Here is a 20,632-nt window from a genome sequence, read left to right on the forward strand (position 1 = left end):
TGAGTTGCTGTGGATTTGTTTCTCCAAAGTACCTAGACTAATACAGTGGGCAAGCCTCAAACATAAATGAGAGACAGAGAAGACAAATTAGAGATTATGGGTAAATGTTTTCTTTCTTTCTTTTTAGATACCAAAGGGGTAAACCCAATGGACTTCCTAAAAGGAGATTGTACAACCACAAATGTTAGGAAAATTCAAATCTAAAATGATGAGATAAAAGGTTAGCAGTATTGCACAAATAATTGCTTCAGTTTAAAACATTAAACACATTTTTCATTTTTGAAGGGAAGTTAAAAACTATGCTACAATATTCTTGGTGGGAAACCATTTCCCATCATGATCCAGAATTCAAACTGATATTGCCCCTCCAGAGAGCTTTTGTTGCCAAAACTCAAAAAAGAACATCTGAAGGAATGCTATTTGGGGCCAGCATGGATGCCTGACCAGCTCTTTTTATTTAGAAGGGTTAAACAGATGGAAGCCCTGTCTTCATATGTATGCAAACTAGATGGAGGATGTGTTGAGAAACAATAGCTTTGCATTTTGATGTTTATTTTATAAAGGTGACTGTGACATATGACCGTGAAAGAGATCATTAATTTGTTCATATAACAATTCATGTTGAAACTTCAAAAAAATTAACACAAGTCTTGCTGTTGTTAGGTGCCAGTGAGTCAGATCACAACCATATCAATCCCTGCACAATGGAAGGAACCACTGCCTGGTCCTGCGCTGTCAGCAAAGTTGTTCCTGCACTTGAACCCATATCTGCAGCCACCAAAGTCAACACATCTCCTGGAGGGCCTTCCCCTCCTCCACTGGCCCTCTGTTTTATAAACTTGATGTCCTTTTCCAGGTACTGATGTCTATTGACAACATGACCAAAGTGTATAAGAGGAAGTCTTACCATTCATGCCTCTAAGGAGCACTCTGGCCTTAATTCTTCCAGTACAGATGGGTTTGTCCCTTGAGCAGTCTATGGTACTTTGACAGTCTTCTGCAGCCCCACAAAAGGGGCAAATCGCTCCTTAAGACTAAAGGGACAAAGGTGAGACAGACTAGCTCTAGCCACTGTAACGCCATCGTGTTGACTGCTCAATGACCTGCCTCCTTCCCCCTTCCATCTCAGAAAGACCCACTAATGGTTGATTGTACTCCTATATTCTCGAGATCAGAACTTTGCAATTAATAATATTGTTCCTTTTGATGTGGTAACCAGAAAATTCCTATTTTTATTTTATTAACCAGGAGGTTATAATCAATGCTGTACCATGTAACACTCACTAACTCTAAAGAATAACATTAATTTTGCTTGCTGCTAGTCCATGCTTGCTTAAGTCCTAGACACATTTTAGATTTGGATATTTTGCCTTTAAAGGTGGACTGAAATGTTGCCTTTAAAGGTGGTCTGAAATTCAGAACTTCAATCAAAGAATCACTTTTAGATCCTAGATATCTGGTTATAACTGAATATAGACTCTTCTAAATTATCAAGACATTATAGTGGCTATCATTTATTTGAACCCACAACAAAGGGAGCGCATGTTCTTAGAGATAAACATCTTTCGACTGCATATGTGAGGAGCCAGGCACCTATAGGAGACAGCTTTATATTAACATGTATGGGGGTTAGATGTGATGTAGGGAAACCTCCTTCTAGCAATGTGCATTGCATCGCGTTCCCCATATTTTGGACAGCTGAGGAATTCTTCCCGGAAGGGCTGCTGTGCTGCCCTGTGGTTCTGAGTGCTGGGAGCAGGCCACATACACTTCTTCCAAGTCCTCACTTTCCCACATGAGACTACTAGCAGCTTCAAGGGAGAAAAAGGGCAATGTATTTCTTACACAGATGTTAAAAAAGTGAGTAAATACTTTATATTTCTTATATAATTGTATTATTTACATGAAACACTTATTCATATATACTATCTCATTTTTTTCTTATTAAAAATTACTCTCTTTAAACTTAATGCTATAACCATCCTCAGTCATCATGCGCTTTCATAAATTATACTCGTTTAGGAGAGTAATATATTAGAACCACTTTTAATGTGTAAAATAAATTTCAATAATGCTGAAGGAGTCCTGGGAGAAACGTGATGTATTTCTCCTGTAAAGAGTTAAATTCTTGGAAACCCGCAGGGACAGTGTTACCATGAGCCAGAATTTGGAAAGTATTCCAAGGGTTGTTTTGGACAGGAGTCCTGGGGGCATCATGGGTTACAGGTTGATGTTTTAAAAGCAAGGTCAGCAGGGCAAACCCACGAGTTGCTTCTTAGGAGAAAGATGAGGCTTGCTGCTCCCATAAAGATTTACAGCCTTGGAAACCTGAAGACTAAATCATTCTTTGTCTTATAGGGTCACTTTGAGATGGAATCAACTTGATGCCAGGGATTTGGGATTTGAGTTTTGACGATGCTTTAGCATATAAATACTTTTCAGAAAGAGCACAACTTGTAAAAATATTTTTTAGAAATTTCAATCTAGGGAAAATGAAGCACCAAGTAGTAAATAAATATGGAATTCCCACAACTGTTTGTTTTGATTAATTGATCAGATCCACATATTAAATTTTCTCCCAACATTCTTGCAAAGACAATTACGCATGTAATTACTTTTAGGAATTGATATATATGAAAGCATTTAATTCAGAATAAAGATTATGTAACTTACTGCCTTATGGTTTGTCAGAGTCCTTACTTCTTCTTCTAAATATGGCTATATCTGTTAATACCGATTATTATTGTTATTATGTTTCTCATCATAAAATGCAATTCCAGGAATGTGGTCTCCTTTTATTTTTACTATTACAACTTAATTTATTAAGTTGTTAAAAAATGCATCTCTGTTGTTAGCAAGGAAAGAATCATCAAGGCCACACACATTTTGCTCCTATCTTTCACATATTAGCATTAAATATTCAGTGGAAAGAATATATCTTTAACGAAGCTGGTGGCTCCATTTTGGCATTGCTAATTGATGCTTCAATTAAAAATGACACTGTTGGCCACAGGGACATTCGCATTGCTTCTAATGTTTGCATAAGATTGCCTGTGCCCCTACAACCTGTCATAACATGCTCATAATAAGATTTGTCAAGATGGAATAAGAAAGGCAAGTTGGTAATATCTGTACATTTCAATATTTCTTTTCAAATATCTCTACAAAACCTTGTTTGACACCTCTTCAAACAAAAACCTGGAAAACAAAGAAGAATCAAAATCTTAATCTCTCTGGGAGTGGAGAAATCTGAACCAAACACTCCCTGGTAACTTTGAGGGAGGGAATTCTTTAAAATGCACTGAAAAAAATGCAAAATGCAAATTCATGTCTGTCCCAACAATGTGCCTCAGGGTAACAACTTCCCTGAGTCTTTTGGACTAGTGCAGTTGGGGAGGGAAAAACTGGGCTGACTCTGCTCTCCACACTGGTCCAGGCCCAGAGCCATAATCTAATTGCACCAAAATGGCACTTCTCCCACAAGCTATCTGAGGTAGGAGGGTGAGCCCTCGCTGAGCAGGGATGGATGTGGTTGAGTTATGCTGGGGATGGTGAGTCTGGTTGCATCCAAATTGGGAGAGCTATTCCTGTAGAATCTGCCATTTATTCCATTCCTGAAGCTCTGAGTTGATAAACATCCCCCTCCCCACCCCCGACCGAAAGGATCTCTGTCAGACAGTGATTATTGAAATTGGGCCTTTAATTTCTTGACATTGGCCTTGCTGTGGCATTACCTGCATTGAAGACATTAATGTAATTGGACAAGTTAAAATTTTTTTTCTTCATATTGTCCTTTGATTCTCTTGGTGACAGCTGTTTCCGTTGTTAGCTTACTCCTGCTGGCAATTTTGAGGCCTGAACTGAAGACTGGAAACTTCACAGAAAATAGTAACCAAATATGTCTGTCTCCAATCCCTGCTTAGATTAGGGATCTGATTTATTCTCCAACAGCCACAACTAGTGTGCAGAGAATATTATTCATTATAATACCACTTGATCAACAGAGACAAATATAAATTTAGCATCATTTCGTGGAAATAACAAGCGATTTCATTGCACACTAAAAACAAGAACATGAGGTAAAGACAAGTGGCTTATGCATAGACTTGTACCCACATTCCAGATCAAGAAAAGGCATAAAACATTCCCATGAGAGATTTCAGAAGAATGATGTGTAGTTGCTTTAAATGGATGAAAGGAAAAATTTTCAGAGTTACAGAGAAGAACAGAGGAAAAATTAGAAGAACTCAATATAGCATCACAAGAAAAATCTGACAGAAAAACATGAAAAATGAAGAATAATTCAACAGCTCCAAATACAAATTCCAAAAATAGTATAAATGATAAAACTATGAAATACTAGAAGAGTAAAATTGAATCAGTGGAAATAGTCACTGACTTTGAAGATAAATGGTATGTGTTCTAAATACACGAGGAAATAGCTATTGAAAAAAAGCCAAATAATAGCTAAGATTTCCATGGGACACTGTCAAAAGTAACCACTTTGTGTTAGTCTGGGCTAGCTAGAGAAACAAAACCAGAGACACTCATATGTGTGTAATAGAAAACTTTATTTATATCAAAGATTAATTGCATATTAAGATCACATCCCAGCCAAGTCCAAAACAATTCCATACGTCTGATATTAGCCCTTATGTCCAATACCAATCTAATAAATTTCTCTTCAGACTCACACAACCCATGAAATGATGCTGAATACAGGAAGATCACAGGCTTATGTTTGGAAATTCTTGTGGATCCAGTGGTGGTTGAAGCATCTCAGCACTGGCAGGGGCCTTTACGTGGCTCCTCCAGCTCCAGGGCTGTGGCTCCATCAGCATTACTCCATGTGTCTTGTCAACAGGAATGTGTAGCAGTGAGAGTCTGGCCGCCAGTGAGCTATTTATCTATGTTGTGCCTCCAAATGAGGTCATCAAGCTGAAACCTGATTTATAGACTATACTCCATTCTTTCACTCTTAATAGTCTCAAATTGACACCAGATTATGTAACTACCACACACTTACATTTGACAACTATCCCAGAACAGAAAGAATAAAAATTAGAAAGTAGTTTAAAAAATACTAGAAGAAAATGCTCTAATATTATGACAGAACAAAAAATAACAACTCAAAAGCCAAAAGAAACCCACATAGAATTGACCCCCAAAGTAAATCAGCACAGCATCTCCTATCCAAATGTTCTAACGTCAACAAAATGGCAAGAACACTGAGAGTGAATCAGCAAAGAAGATAAATCACTTTGGAAGGTGAAATAGTAAGTTAATCTGTCTCAATAGAAACTGCTCAGGTAAATAAGCAATGAAACAATACATGCAAACATCTGTAAAGAAAAAATATGCTTACAAAGAATCCTATATCCACAAAGATTATCTATCAAATAAGGGGGATATAAAGATGTTTTCAGAAAGGGAAGAACTAAAGGAATTTGTAAAAGAAAGAGCAATGCTGCAAAACTATTTGAGGAGTTCTTTGGATAGAGAATCAATCACATCAGGGAGCAACCTAAACTCAACAAGCAGACACAGGCCTTGAGCTCCCACCTCACCTAAAGCCTAGTTGACAAAAGAAAAGCGATACTGAAAAGGCGGCATAGAGTTTGGAACCCTCAGGCACTGCTGGTTGGATTAGATATTTGTAAACCACAAAGGAAAGCCATATGGCATTACCTCAAGCAATTTTGAATAGCAATTCCATAGCACAAAGCAATCCCTCTGCTGGGTATATATCCTAAAGGAGTATAAGTTAAAAATATGAACAGATATTCACAAATCCATGTTCATCACAGCACTGTTTACAATAGAAAATGGAAACAACCTAAATGCCCATAAGTAGAAGATTGGATAAAGAGACTCTGGTATATATACACAACGGAATACAATATCTTGCTGAAAAAAACAGTGATGAAACCAGGAAGCACCACTTGATATGGATCGACCTGGAGGACATTACACTGAGTGAACTTAGCCATCACAAAAGGACACATATTGTGTGCAGCTCCTATTATACGGGGAAAACTTTTAAATCAATATAAGGACTTTCATACCAAAGGGAAAAGAGGTCGAAATTTGCTTGAATGGGGGCTGGGGTGGGGGAGGAACACAAAGCAATAAAGTAGATGGTTGCTGTTGTTAAGTGTCCTTAAGTATGTCCCAACCCACAGCGACTAGAAAAGAGTCAAGTGCTAACTTAGTTGGAGTGGAGGATGATGGCCCACAAGAGGAAGAAGAGATATCAAAGAACAGTGAAGAAAAGCTATTGGGGAGTTTGACTGGTGGTTTCAATTTTTGAAAGCAGAGTTGTAGATCTTAAGTAAATGTACAATAAAGAAATCTAGCCTGTGGAGGAACGGATAGGTAAATTTTGAAACATACATAAAATGGAATATTATGCATCTCTAAAATATAATGATGAAATGGTCAAATATTGCATGACATAGACAAATTTGGAAGATCTTATATTCAGCAAAGTTAGTCTACCTTACAAGAAAATATACTTGTAAAAAATACTTGCAAAAATATTATTATAAAAAGGGAAAATGAAATATGGTTTTCCCACCAAAGGAAGGGGAAAAGAGAAATAATACAATTCCTTGTCAACATGTGACCAATGAAAAAAAAAATCCCTCTAACCATCCTCTAAAAATAAGTAAAAAATATACAAAGCTTGCTACTCTCCATTATAGTGGCTTAATGGTTACACATTGGACTTCAATCTGAAAGGTTTAAAACCAGCAGCTGCTCTGTGGGAGAAGAGTTTTCTACTGTGGTAAACAGTTACTGTCTCAGAAATTCATGGAGCAGTTCCACCCTGTCCTAGAACATCTGTATGCATTGGCATGGATTGGAAGGCCATGAGTTTGATTTTATTGTAGTTTACACATGTAGGTTTACATTTGTAGTACTAGTAATTAAGGAGCCCTGGTGGTATATTGTTTACACATTGGGGTGATGAACACAAGGTCAGTAGTTCAAAACCACCAGATGCTCCATGAAGAAAGAGGAGGCTTTCTACTCCCATAGAAAGAGTTACACATCAGGAATCCATAGTGGTAGTTTGAAGAGGGCATTGTGTGTTGGAATTGACTCCATGACAGTGAGTAAGTGATTAATTTATAATCTATGCTACAACACCACTACTTATCTCTAAATCCCAAAATAACACATAGTTTTAACTTTCTCTCTCTAGACAAACGATAGTGGGAAAGCATCAAATAACTTTCAGTTTATCCTCCTTATCAAGTGTACATCCAATCCTTACTCATTTACATGGGTAGAGTCCAAGTACCAGGTTTTATGTAAAAAATTTCAATTACTGGCACATAGACACTGACCATAGCAGTTCCTAAGATGGAGAATGACTACATCATTGAACGCCTATCAAATGGCATCATTGTATAACTTCCAATCCCTGAAACCCATGGCCCAGCCAAGTTGGCACAGGATTTTATTCATCAAAGCCAGCTTTTTGTTTCTGGTTTTCTTTTGTCCACCATCCTTGGGTGTTTGCTCCTGCCAGTCATACATTTTTAATGAGCAACATTAATGTAAACCGTCTGATACTGAGACTGTCAATAAGTTGACATGTGTGGGAAAGGAATTTTGTTATAAAAATGACTACTATGAGACTCAGTACCAAACCAAAACCATGCTCTCCGCCAGCACATAATTTCTCACTCACAGTGACCTTATAGGACAGAGTAGAATTGCCACATACATTTTAAATCCTTAGAAAAGCAGACTACTACATATTTCTACTACGGAATAGTTGGTATATTTGAACCACTGCACATGTGATTAACAGCTGATTTTCTGCTGCACAATTTTCAAGTAGTTTTTTTCCTCATATTCTTAAACAAATGGCTAGAATATATTATCAAAATAAAACTGGATACATTTCACCTAGATTTTCCAATGCTCGATTTTTGTCACATTACTTTCTCTCTCTAACTCAATCAGTCTAACAACAATCTATCATCTATCCATCTCTATATGAACAGATATATAAATGTATCACCATTATTATCATTACATTGTTCTTATTACAATGTATCCCAGCAAAAGTTTTCCATGAATTTAATATAGCATCTTGCCCATAATCAAGATCACTTTCTCAAGCCATAGTAAATTTATTAAAGTCACTAAACAAAATCTTATACAGTATTATAAGTCCACATTCAGATTTTAATATTTGCCCTATTAATGTGCTTTAGAGTGTTCTTTTCCCTAACCTAGTACAATTCCTGGTTGCATTTTATTTTCTTGTTTTTTGGGTCTAGTGGTATAGTGGCTACTCACTGGGCTGCGATCTACATGGTAATCAGTTCAAAACCACCAAGAGCTTCTCAGGAGAAATACTGGGCTTTCTACACCTGTAAATAGTTATAGCCTCAGAAACACACTGAGTTGGGTTGGGAGGGGGGGTTGCTTTGAGTCAGGACTGACTGGATGGTAGTGAACTTTTTGTTTGTTTGGATTTGGTTTAGTTTAAACTGAAAATTTTCTTTAATCCTTGTATTTATTGTATGATGTTGCTATTTCTCAAGAATACAGGAACATTTTTATGGTAGAGTACCCATCAATTTAATATTATCTAGATGTTTACTCATAATTACATTTAGAATTTGTGTTTTTGAAATGATGCCATGCACTTTTTTGCGTAAGTCTTGAGGAGTTGCATAATAGCCATGTCCCATTATGTGGATAATAAACTTGATCTTCTAATTATTGGGTCGTTCACCAAACTTCTCTGTTCTAAAATTACCTTTTCTTTGAAATCAGTTAGCAATGCGTGACCATATCTGGCTAATTTTTCAAAATGTTGCAATACTTAGTAATTTGAAAGGAGCAAATACAATAGATATGATTTTACTGCTTTTTATTTAAAATCTCAGAATATGCAGCCATTTTTCTTTCTAGACATTGTTGCTATAAAGTTTTATCATAATATTATAAAAGCTGTTCAGTCACAGAATTTATGTCACCTTGGAAATCACAGCAAATCTTACATTACTTCCCAACTGTTATCATCCTTCCATCTGGTAGATATCTTAAAGATAGTAAGATTCATGTCTCCTTCTAGCAGAAGGTTGTAAAGCCCTGTATGTTCTTCCTCCTTTTCAGTTTCTATTAGGGTCAGACATAATGTTGTGGCTCAAGGGCATGGGCAAATATGATAATCCACATATCTCCAATTTTTAAGTATTTTCTCAACATGCATATGTAGATGGAAATTTTACCCAGGAGAAAAAGGGATTGCTTGTTTATCCTGCCTATTGGGATGATAGTTCCAGGGGGACATGGTAGAGGGGGAGGCTGGGGAAAGGAAGTGGATGTTAACAAACCTCGGGACATGGAAACAAGAAGTGACCAAAAATTGATGGCAAGGAAGGTGTAGGAAGCCTGGTAAGGTTTGGTCAAGGGCAATGTAACCCAGAGGAATTACTGAAACCCAAATGAAGGCTGAGCACGATAGTGGGATAAAAAGAAAGTAAAAGGAAATAGAGGAAAAAACTAGGAGGCAAAGGGAACTTATAGAGATCTATATACACATGGATATATGTATATATTTATATATAACCATGGGGAAATAGATCTATGTACATATATTCATAGATTTAGTATTAGGGAGCAGATGGACATTGGGTCTCTACTCAAGTACTCCCTCAACACATGAACACTTTGTTTAAATAATCTGGAATTCTGAGATGCTCACCTTCCTGACATGATTGCTGAAGAAAAAGCAGGTGCATAAGCAAATGTGCAAATGGGATGAAGAAAGCTGGTGGTGCCAGGCTATCAAAAGATATAGCCTCTGGGGTCTTAAAGGCTTGAAGATAAATAAGCAGCCATATAGCTGAGAAGCAACAACACTAGTGAAAGAAACACACAAACCTGTGTGATCATGTGGTGTTGATGGGATCAGGTATCAGGCATCAAAGACCCAGAGCAAAAAATCATAATGTGAATTATCTGTTGGGGTGTGGGTAGGATGCGGAGTGGAGGACCAACGCCAATCTGTAAGCAATTTGACATCCCCTTGCAGAAAGTTTGTGGGGAGAAGACGGCTGCCTCCTCCTCCCCCCTCCCACCACTATCATGCTCCTAATTCTACCTTACAAATCTGGCTAGACTAAAGCATGTACATGGGTAGAGATAAGAGCTGAAAACACAGGGAATACAGGACAGATAAACACCTCAGGACCTACATTGAGAGTAGTCATTCCAGAGAGTAAGGGGAAGATGGGGGAGAAAGGCGAGATTTATCACAATGACCTACTGATAACCCCTCCCAGGGGGATGAACAACAGATAAGGAGGTAAAGGGAGACATCCGACAGTGAAAGACATGAAAAAATAATTTATAAATTATCAAGGGTTTATGAGGGAGGGAGGGAGGGGGAGGAAGGGGAAAAAATGAGGTGCTGATACCAAGGGCTCAGGTAGATAGAAAATGCTTTGAAAATGATGATGGCAACATATGTACAAATGTGCTTGACAAAATGGATGTATGCATGGATTATGATGAGATGTGTACAAGCTCCCAATAAAAATATTGAAAAAAAGGAATTGTTTGCTGTTTATAATTATATATATATCAATACATATTGTGGACATTTCTGCTCAACCATGGGTTCAAAATATTAATATATTAATATAGCAAGTATTGGAGTCAACACAAATACTGATAATGTGTTTTTAATGACATCTATAACATAGATTTTATGTTTCATGGTCTGGGAAATAATCTGTTGTATATCAATTTAAGGGCCTTCCTAAATAGATTCTGTTTTTTCTTTTCTGCTTTCAAAGGATTTACTGTGAATGAGATGTACAATTAATATGGCCCCTCTGGTCATAATTCCTTAGGTTATGCATTACAATTCTGGACTCTATGTCTGTAGATATAATCATATTCTGGAAATGGTTCTCTCCTATGCTAATGGACATGATTAAGGTGAGATTGTCTCCAATTTAGTAGAGGGTGTAAACCAACCTACAGCCCTTTGTTTTCTTTTGGGTATAGTCCGCTGAAAGATAAAAACCGCAACTCTTTCAACGCCATTCCTCTGTGCGTTAGTGCCATTGTGGCTAAAGAAAGAAATGCCAGGACCGTCAGACAAAAAAAAAAAAAAATCAAGATCAAGATCTGTCTGAAGAGAGGGAGAAGGAGCCCCAGGCACCAGAGCTTGTGGTAGGGAGACTATGGCAGAGAGCAAAGGGGTCCGGCCATGGCCAGAGAGAGGCAAAGGCAAGGAGATCCTAAGACAGAACAGAAGAAGAGGCTCCAGACGACAGGACTGTGAGGTAGAGCAACAGGCAGTCTTTATGGCCCACAGAGGAAGAGGCCCAGAAACCCTGTGTCAGAGAGTCTGAGGACTAGAACGGATCTGGTCTGCTGGCTGAGGAAAATTGTTGCTGCGGACCAATGACTACATCCTTACTATTTCCTGACCTTGTCTTGTGGTAACCCACCAACTCTCCTAATAAGCGCCCTTAATCATGAGTATTGTCAGTGAGGTCTGTGGGGCCTGTTCAAGGACTTATCAAAACGATCCTAGAAGCAGAGCGCCATGTGGAAATAGTCTGAGGTCCAATAGGCAAGGAAGGATGGAAGGTGAAAACATGGACTCTGCATCATGGCGATAAGGAAGCCAGAGGAGTTTAGACAGGGCGCCTCCTACTGTTTACACTGTTTACACACACCGGTTGAACCTACCAGTTAGCAGTGGATTTCTATATCTTAGAGAACTTGGTTGAGATCTATACCAGAAAGCATCAGTTAACTCTCCAATGGGAAATACCCTGTCACAGAAGGGTCATCTTAACGTTGCCAAGCCCCTGCCTCACTCCAGCGGAACAGCGCTGGTCCCAGAAGATCTGGTTAACTGAATGTCAAGAAGGCCAAGTGACCTGCATTCCTGGGCCTGCATGGTGGAGGGTTCCTTGTTCCTTGTACACACAGGGGGTTTCCAGGCCTATTCCACTTAAAGATGTGTTAGGTCATTTCAAAGTGGGGGCTGAAGTTTGCTGCTAGCATTTAAATAATGCTGGGCAGTCCTTGTCAATTAAATGTTGAATTGACCTACCTATATATACCTTTAATTAGCATATAAAATCCTGAAAAAAGTTTTACCTAAAAAACAATATAAATATTGCTTTACAGTTAGTGATTGATTAGAACTTCTTGGTGCTGTTAGCTCCTTTGGGTCAGTTTTGACTCATGACAACCCGAGCGTGCTGATTATGCACCAGAGACATTTAAAGACTTGGACTTCAGGAAGCAGATGGCCATATGAGCCTTCTAGGAATGTCCTCTAGAGGCATTCAAATCACTGATCATTTTGCTCCTGGTTAAGCACTGAAGTCTCTGAGCCACCAAGGGACCCTAATACCACTGACAAATCAGAACCAGGCATGATTTTCACTACTTCCCGTGTTTTGTTGGAATGCAAAAGAAGGCCCTATTATTCTATTGCCACATTTTATGCTGTCTCTCTCTCCTTTTTAAAGGTTTCTTTACTAATACTTTTATCCATCTTCTTAGTAATTATAGATAATTCCACTTTAAAGAGCTTTACTTTCTGTAGTCTTGCCTATATGCAATATCTTCCTTCTGCTTTTATTATAATTTATTTCTTTAGCTTTTTGTCAAAGATTTAAGCAAGCTTGCAGAAACATGTTGATCCTTTTGAATATGTGTGTATTTAAGCATGTAGCTATATGTGTATATATACACAAGTATATATATTATGTATGTGATATATGCATATGTATATGTGTGTGCGTGTATATGGAGAGAGAGAGAGAGAGAGAGAGAGAGACCTGGTGGCTCAGTGGCTTACATCATACTGTGATCCTCAAGGTCAGCAATTGGAAACCTCCAGCGACTCAATGGGAGAAAGATGGGAATTTCCACTCCTCTCACAGTTACAGTGTCAGAAACTCACAGGGCATAGAGCTCCATAGGGTTGCTGTGAGTTGGCAGTGACTCTGTGTGAGTGATATGTGTGTGTGTAGCCAGTAAGTTACCATTATTGTGTTTTTAGTTTCCCCCTGGTCAGATTTTGACTCATGGCTACCTCAAAGTTTTTCTAGAATGGGATTTTTAAGAAGCAGATGGTCATGTGTGTGTGTGTGTGTGTGTGTGTAATTTCTGAAGGAAACACTGCCTGGTCCGGCACCATCCTCACAGTGGTTCCGACACCTAAGCCCATTATCGGAGCCTCAGTGTCACTCCATCTCCTTCAGGGCCTTCCTCTCTTGTCTCTTGTGCCGCCCCTCTGCTTTATCAAGCACGATGAAACATTGATAAAAGTATTAGAGGTACACAGATATAGCATTAAAGGTACACAGATACATATGCTCCATAGGGAGCATAATTTGAGATACTTCTAGTACTTAATCAAACACTTCATTTGTTTGTTTATAATGGGCTTGAAGTCTTAGGACCACAGCCTTGTGGAAAAATTCAGTCAAATTGTATAGCATAGTTCTACCTCCTTCTTTGGTGAGCAGTGACTAGGATCATGAAAGTTGAGGAGCAGCTGTATAAGGTACAAATGTTAGTCTCCTCTGATTCAGAGCAAAGCCAAAGAGGGAAACCAACCATTCAGAGAGAAAGTGGTCTACCAAAGTAGGCATTTACCAGAACCATGAATACCAGGAGAACTTGGTGGTATCTGATAGATAGAAACAACTCAAATTAATAAAAAGTTCAGTTTTACTAGGACATTGGAGATGAGAGGATTCCCTAAGGTTCCGCATAAACATTGAACTCCCAAGTGCACGTTTTAGCTAACTAAAAGGTGAACAGAGAAGCTACTATTTCCAATACATACTGTGTACCTAAAAAATCATCTCCGTGAGGCAAATGGTCAAAAACTACTCTAAAGATGAGATGAAAAGGAATGGGGTAATCAGATTACTTGAAGCAAAACCTACGGAAGGGAGTTGGTGAGAAGGTGAAAACATTGATAGAGATGAAAGCAATGTCTCTGAACAATCTGTTTAGCAAATGATAAATGGGAATCTAATTTTCTTTTAGTATTTTCACCAGAAATCCAGTACCATTAAAAAAAGGAATGAAACAAAACCCTTCTGACCCTATACATTCTGATTATCTATTCGATTAAAAACACTTTGATCCTCATTTTGAAAATTCCAAATATGCATAATATATAAAATATTTTTTAGATTTTAAATATTTTAATTAAAAATATTTCTCTCCACCCATCAAGACACAGATGTTCCCCCATGAATTACTGCAAAGGAAAATAATTAGTAGGTAGCGGAAATGGTCAGTTCACTGGATTGCTAAATGAAAAGTTGACTGTTTGAGCCTCCCTGGGAGGCTTCAACAAGATGGATGGACACTGGCTGTGGCAATGGACTTGAGCCTAAGAACCATTGTAAGGAGGGCCCAGGACCAGACCGTGTTCCTTCAGTTCCACATCTGGTCACTATGAGTCGGAGCTAACTCCATGGCACCTCACAAGAGAAAGCACTGGGAAGAAACCAGGTACTCTCCTTCTGAACAATCAACCAACGATAACCCTGTAGAGAGCATAGTTCTACTCTGACGTACACGGGGACTCCAGGGATGACAATTTCTGGGATAACACCTTGTTTTCTTTTTGCTGATGAGATTGTCTTTACTTTGACAGCCCATATTAAAATGACACAAAGTCGTGACCTTCTCTCTCTCTCACAGCTACCTTGCCGATGCCAGCTCATGGCAACCCTATGGGATGGGTTAGAACTGATTCTTTGAGTTTCTGAGACTGTAATTGTTTACAGGAGCAGAAAACCTCACCTTTCTCCAGTGATGTGGTTTTGAAGTGCCAACCTTGCAGATGCAGGCCAACGCATACCCACTGTATAACCAGGGCTCCTAGATGTGACCTTAGAGAACATGGAATTATTTTCTTAAAACCTTGGAACAAGAATTCCATATTATCTAGGGTGCCATCCTTTCCTTCTTTCACTATGTCTTATTCTTGGGAATTCCTTGCATTTCTTGACATTGCTTGCCTACTGTTTTCTTCTGTGAGCGACATTGTTTTTGTGTTGTCTTTTTCTTTCATAAAATGTCCCTCAGATGGGATGAAGATGACGACCCAACTTATTCTAGTTTGTTCCCTTAATCAGGAATAAAGCCCTTACACATTCTGTGGTGGTTGCAGTTACTACATAATTTTATGTCAACTTGAAGATATAAAAGTGTAAGGGTGCAACCTAGCCTGTCAATCAGGTCACTTCCAGATGGTGCCTCTTTATGGGCATGACCATCACCTAATGAGAGCCCTGGGAATCCCTCTTTCTCTGCCTTAATCTTTCTGTGGTAAGTCATGCTGAGACCTGTAAAAGCCTGTGATGGGGCCACCACCTTTGGATACAAACAACTCTGGACCTACCAGCCTGTGACCTTCCTGCATTCTGCATCGTTGTTTGTGGCTGTGTTTGTCTGAAGAGGGACTTAGGGGCTAGTATCAGACTGATGGATTTGAGTTGGATTGGTTTGGGGTGTTTTATTGATGCATGATTAGTTCTTGATATAAAGCTTTCTTATAGATGATAGATAGATAGATAGATAGATAGATAGATAGATAGATAGATAGATAGATAGATAGTCAGTCTCTGGATTTGTTTCTCTAGTCAACCCACCTAACACATATCCTCAAAAAGTCACAGCACCCAGCTCTGGGTAGGACAACCACATCTATGGGAGGAGCATAGTTTAATCTATAACAATAATCTTTTGCCAATTTGTAACAATACATTGACTTAATAATTAATGATTTTTTTATTTCATTGCAAAATTTCTGAGCTATTTTTAGGCCAATAAATGGTTTTCAAAAATGTTAAGTGCTTTATTCTTATAATTATTATAGCTACCAAGGGAATTTTTTAAAGTGATGATTACCTGAATATCTGATGACTCCTTTAACTATGGATTTTCTCCTTTTCCTTGTTTTATTATATATGTTCTCTTCTCAATGTTCTCTTCTCAATTTCTAGAACTATTAAAATTAAAAAATTAAAATTATTAAAATTTCCAGCTTTATTGTATGATATGTTTGGTGTATGCTGTTTAATATGATGGCATCTAAAAACAACAACAAAATATATTTTTGATGACTTTCTATTGTCCTAGATTAAATTTTGTACGTTCCAAATTTATTTGAACTATGGTTCTGGCAAAAATTTTGAAAATACTGTGCAATGCCAAAAGAACAAATAACTCTGTTTTAGAAGAAGTGTAGCCAGAATGCTCCTTAGATGCAAGGATGGCAAGACTTTATCTCAGGAGACTGCTACATACTTTGGACATGTTATCAGGAGAGAAAAGACCCTGGAGAAAGACACCATGGTTGGTAAAGAGGAGGGACAGCAAAGAGAGGACAGATCTCCACAAGACAGATTAAAAACAATGGCTGCAGCAATGGACTCAAAGACGAGCAATCTGTGAGGATGGTGCAGGACTAGGAGGTGTTTCATTTGGTTGACATATTGGGTTATTTATTATGCGTCAGAGCTGACTAGGTTGTATCTGACACTAACAATGACTTACTTTATGCTCCACTTTTCTTAATTTATAAAAATACCTATTATTTGATTCCAATATATTTGGTCTTCAACAGTTTCCTTTTTCCTATTTTTAGTACCTTTTTATTGGGTGTGTGTGAGTGTGTGTATATGAAGTAAACAAACAGTTTCTGTGTGCATGTGATAAATATACATTGAATTATATATGTGTGTGTGTATGTGTGTGTGTGTGTGTGTGTGTGTAACAGAGGGTGTACTTACCTAGTGTCTCTTTTCAACTATTGTTTCTGTTCTCCACTTGTGGAATGCTATCTGCAGTATTAATGTGCTTATTTCTATTTTATTTACTTTTTGTTTATACTATTTATTTTATTCTTTAATTTCCTTTGAATTATAGAAGGATTTATTATACTGTTCCACCTATCAGGAAGAAAGGACACAATGACTGCAATAATAGGCTCAAAATAACAATTCTGCAGATGGTATAGGACTGGCAACGTTTCATTCTGTTGTTCATAGGGATGCTGTGAGCCGGAATTGACTCCATTATCTACCAACAATAGCAGTGTAATTTTTTCTACTTCTATTCTATTGATTAAAAACTGCTTGACAGTAGCCCACTGGTGTAGCCTTCATAACTGACAACAATTCAATGTAAAGGAAAAAAGAAATGTTCAAAAACTGGACAATTAAAATACGCACAATGTCAAGAATTTCATTTTACTTGGATCCACAATCCATGCTCACTGAAGCAGGCATCAGGAAGCCAAGAAGCATGTTGTATTGGACAAGTCTGCTGCAAAAAAACTCTTATTAAACTTTTAGAGATCAAAGATGCCATTTTAAGGATTAAATTGTCCCTTTCCCAAGCCATGGTATTTTCAATCACCTCATATTCATGTAGTTGGGCATTGAACAAAGACCAGGGACGAATATATGCCTGTGAAGTATAGTTGTGGTGAAGAATATGGAAATAAACTGTCACAAAAACAAAACATCTGTCTTTGTGGAAATGCAGCTAGAATGCTAGAAGCAAGGATAGCAAGACTTATGGTAATCTCAAGAACTTTGGACATGCTGCCAGGAGAGACTACTCCCCAGAAAAAAAGATATACTATTTGGTAAAGTATAGGGAGAGCACGAAAGACAAAGAGCATCAACTCGGTGGACTGGCACAGTGGCTACAGTGATGAACTCAAATATGAAAACAATAGGAATAAGAAGCAGACCAGGCACTGATTGGTTCGGCTGAAAAGAGTTCCACTATCAATTGAAATCAACAAGATGGCACCTCTACCAACAGCAAGAAAAACAAAAAATGTACTTCCTGATGACTTTCAATTTTCCTGATTCATATTTCTTACATTCCAAGTTCTGAGTATTAACAGCTGTTTTCAACTATTTCTTCATATTTTGAGTCACACCGCTTTAACAGATAAGTGTCCAGCAAATATTGGTCCATCCATGTCATTATAATGGACTCTATATTTAGAAGGTGACTCTCCTCTGGCTATATTTTGAGAGCCTTCTAATCTGAAGGCTCTGCTGGTAATAGTTTGATTGGTATAATTCACATACCACACAATTCAGTTGTTCAACCACATTAAGAAGAGGTATGCAATCATCACCACAATCAATTTCAGAATAATTTTTCTGTCTTGTATTCATTGTTGTTAACTCTCCATTTCTCCCAAGCCTCCTCTGTCATGCTTCTAGGTAAATATTAGTCCACAATCCTAGATTTCATGTACAGAAAAACACACAAGTAACAAACAAGGAACAATAACACAAAAAATAAAACAAGAATGACAACATAAAAAAGAACAAAAACTTCAGTTGAAAAGAAAGCAGAAAATATTAAAAACCGGGACAAATTTAGAATAGGTCAAAATGGAGAACAAATGAAAAAGTGTTACATTTTAACCTAATTGCATCTGCCAATGTTCTCTGTCTTATAGCAAGCCTGCCTGTTCATTTCCCTGGACTATTATCTGAAGGGTTCAGGATGATGTCCAGAGACATAAACCACATGGGGACCCTGAAGATAGATGCTGGGTTTCCATTGTCATCCAAAGCCTTCTTCAAACTGCATATTCAGAATTTAAACTGTATATCTGTTCCCACCTCTAGATTTGGTGAGGGGTTCTTCTTTTGCCATAATATTCAATAATATTCTGCTACTATGCATAAGGTTTTAATGAATAATAGATCTGGAGTACACTGGTCATTCCTTCAGCCTAGTCTCTTCTTAGTCAGGAAGCTCCCATGAAAGTGGTTCCAATGGGTGACCCTACTGGTACATGAAATATGATGGTGTAAATTCCAGCATTTCAACAGCAGCTGGAAAAGTTTACCATTCAACCAATGCTATGTTAAACCACTGCCATCCAGTGGATCAAGACTCACAGTGACCCTACAGGACAGAGTAGAAATGCCCCCTTTGGGTTCTGGAGGCTGCAAATCTTTCTGGGAACAGAAAGCCTCTGTTTTCTCCTGTAGAGCTATTGCACTGTAATTACATAGGTAATTACCTCTGTGGCCCACTATAGGAGCCCTGGTGGTCTGGTGGGTTAGCATTAGGCTGCTAGCTGCAAAGCCAGGAGTTCAAACCTGCCTGCTGCTCCCCAGCAGAAAGATGATTCTTCCTGCTCCTATAGAGATCTACACCCTGAGAAGCCCGCAGGAGCAGTTCTGCTCCATTCTGTGTGGTCACCATGAATCAGAGTCAACTCAGTGGCAGATAATGTGGTTTCTAGGAGCCCTGGGTTTATAGACATTAAGAGTTCAGATGCCAGCTGATTGTCAATGATTTGAACGCCCCAGCCACTCCACAGGAGAAATGTGTAGCACTCTGCTCCAGTAAAGATTTCCAACAGCAGAAAGCCTATGAAGTAGTTCTACTCTGTCCTATTATGAGTGGGAGTTATCTGCTTAGATTTTTTTGGCTTTATGGCTCACTACTCAATATAACCTGCTGCATCAGATAACTATGAATCAAAAATTGAATGCCAGTAAAGCTAACATTAACAAAAGCATGGCCCAGTGTTCCTAATTAGCAGTGCTTTTGTATTTGTGATTTTATTGGGAAAGTACTGATTAGGAGTTCTCATTTCATCTAAATGTGGTTGTATTTTCTCAACTCTATTGGGTTTTAATACCAGAATCTTTATTCTTTCTATTCCACAAATACTTCCCATTTGTATATACTAATAGCAGCCTTTCAGCTTCCCTGCATTGCTGCATTCAATTTTTATATTTATTACATCATTAAGAATGTTGAAGAGCATAGAAGTAAACATTTGACTTAATTTAATCATTTATAATTATGGCATATATATTTATTTCTCTTACTTTATAAATAATTGGTATAGAAGATATCACTGCTTGAATTTCAAGTTTTTAGATTAATATATTTTTAATGTACAATCAGATAGTAACAGAGCTAACAAATGATTGCTCTTCATTCACATTTATTAAAAACTTAGCCTGCTATCTTTAAAATTATGTATACAAATTTTGAGAATATGAAACCAATATTTCTCTTCTAGAGCTGTTTATAATTTTTTTTAATTTTGTGCTTGACACTATGTAATTTTTACTTTAGTTTTTAAACATGACTCACTATATTAATGTTTTTATATTTCCTATTTATGTTTTAAATATTCCTACATATCTATTTATATTTAAAACGATCTTTTAGAAATGCATGTGGCAATTTTTCCCTAGTGTCTAAAATATAAAGAATTATTATCTTTAGTGGTAAATAGATCTGACAACATGTTTAGCTGCAAAGTCAACAAGATTAATAATATCCGTTAAAGGAAAATTAAAAACATTCTTTTTCATCTAGAAAGAAAATGTAAATTACTGCAACAAATGCACCAACACAGTTAATCCATTACATTTATAGATTCCATTATGTAAATTCATTAGATTTTTATCCAACAACATTTGTTGAATATAATACAATCTTAAAAGCCATATATCGAAACTTCCTAATGTACTCAGAAACATTGTTTATATTTTTAAATGATTGGGCTGGAAATGAAAATATAGTTAGGCCACAA

Source organism: Echinops telfairi, unplaced genomic scaffold, assembly GCF_000313985.2.
Source record: "Echinops telfairi isolate 266 unplaced genomic scaffold, ASM31398v2 ScPeMD7_7469;HRSCAF=8507_1, whole genome shotgun sequence".
Taxonomy (NCBI): Eukaryota; Metazoa; Chordata; class Mammalia; order Afrosoricida; family Tenrecidae; genus Echinops; species Echinops telfairi.